Genomic DNA, 2,172 nt, shown 5'->3' with positions numbered 1-2,172 from the left:
GTTATCCCCCCCCCCCCCCTTTGTGTGATGAATGAATAAAGAATGCATGAATGTGAAGCAACAATGACTTTATTGCCTCTGCAAGCGGTGATCGAAGGGAGTAGGGGAGGGTGGTTAGCTTACAGGGAAGTAGAGTGAACCAAGGGGCGGGGGGTTTCATCAAGGAGAAACAAAGAGAACTTTCACACCATAGCCTGGCCAGTCATGAAACTGGTTTTCAAAGCTTCTCTGATGCGCACCGCACCCTCCTGTGCTCTTCTAACCGCCCTGGTGTCTGGCTGCGCATAACCAGCAGCCAGACGATTTGCCTCAACCTCCCACCCCACCATAAACGTCTCCCCCTTACTCTCACAGATATTGTGGAGCGCACAGCAAGCAGTAATAACAGTGGGAATATTGGTTTCGCTGAGGTCTAAGCGAGTCAGTAAACTGCGCCAGCACGCCTTTAAACATCCAAATGCACATTCTACCACCATTCTGCACTTGCTCAGCCTGTAGTTGAACAGCTCCTGACTACTGTCCAGGCTGCCTGTGTACGGCTTCATGAGCCACAGCATTATGTGGTAGGCTGGGTCCCCAAGGATAACTATAGGCATTTCAACATCCCCCATGGTTATTTTCTGGTCTGAATAAAGTCCCTTCCTGCAGCTTTTGAAACAGACCAGAGTTCCTGAAGATGCGAGCGTCATGTACCTTTCCCGGCCATCCCACATTGATGTTGGTGAAACATCCCTTGTGATCCACCAGTGCTTGAGGCACAATTGAAAAGTACCCCTTGAGGTTTATGTACTCGCCGGCTTGGTGCTCTGGTGCCAAGATAGGGATATGGATTCCGTCTATGGCCCCACCACAGTTAGGGAATCCCATTGCAGCAAAGCCATCCACTATGACTTGCACATTTCCCAGAGTCACTATCCTTGATATCAGCAGATCTTTGATTGCGTTGGCTACTTGCATCACAGCAGCCCGCCACAGTAGATTTGCCCACTCCAAATTGATTCCCGACTGACTGGTAGCTGTCTGGCGTTGCAAACTTCCACAGGGCTATTGCCACTTGCTTCTCAACTGTGAGGGCTGCTCTCATCTTGGTATTCATGTGCTTCAGGGCAGAGGAAAGCAAGTCACAAAGTTCCATGAAAGTGCCTTTATGCCTGCAAAAGTTTCGCAGCCACTGGGAATCATCCCAGACCTGCAATCGTCCCAGACCTATGCGGTCCCACCAGTCTGTGCTTGTTTCCCGGGCCCAGAATCAGCGTTGCACCGCATGAACCTACCCCATTAGCACCATGATGCCTGCATTGCCAGGGCCCGTGCTTTGAGAGAAGTCTGTGTCCATGTCCTCATCACTCTCGTCACCACGCTGACGTCGTCTACTCGCCCAGTTTCGCTTTGCTAGGTTCTGGTGCTGCATGTACTGCTGGATAATGCGTGTGGTGTTTAATGTGCTCCTAATTGCCAAAGTGATCTGAGCGGGCTCCATGCTTGCCATGGTATGGCGTCTGCACAGAAAAAAAGGCACGGAACGATTGTCTGACATTGCTCTGACGGAGGGAGGGGTGACTGACGACATGGCTTACAGGGTTGGCTTACAGGGAATTATAATCAACAAAGGGGGTGGCTTTACATCAAGGAGAAACAAAAACAACTGTCACACACCGCATCTGCCAGCACCCAGGAGACATACGGTGACAGTGAGCTGAGCGGGCTCCATGCTTGCCATGGTATGGCGTCTGAACAGGTAACTCAGGAAAAAAGGCGCAAAACAATTGTCTGCCATTGCTTTCACAGAGGGAGGGCCTGATGACTTGTACCCAGAACCACGCGCGACAATGTTTTTTGCCCCATCAGGCATTGGGATCTCAACCCAGAATTCCAATGGGCAGCGGAGACTGCGGGAACTGTGGGATAGCTACCCACAGTGTAACACTCCGGAAGTCGACGCTAGCCTCGGTACTGTGGAAGCACTCTGCCGAGTTAATGCACTTCATGCACTTAGAGCATTTTGTGTGGGGACACACACACTCGACTATATAAAAATGATTTCTAAAAAACCGACTTCTATAAATTCGACCTAATTTCGCAGTGTAGACATACCCTAAGGCAATCTGGGGCTGTTGGAAAGGTGATCCGATCTATCACCTCCAGAGAAAGGGAAGAGCCTAGAGGATGTAA

This window comes from Caretta caretta, chromosome 2, assembly GCF_965140235.1.
Source record: "Caretta caretta isolate rCarCar2 chromosome 2, rCarCar1.hap1, whole genome shotgun sequence".
In the NCBI taxonomy this organism is placed as follows: Eukaryota; Metazoa; Chordata; order Testudines; family Cheloniidae; genus Caretta; species Caretta caretta.
This window is presented reverse-complemented; position numbering follows the sequence as displayed.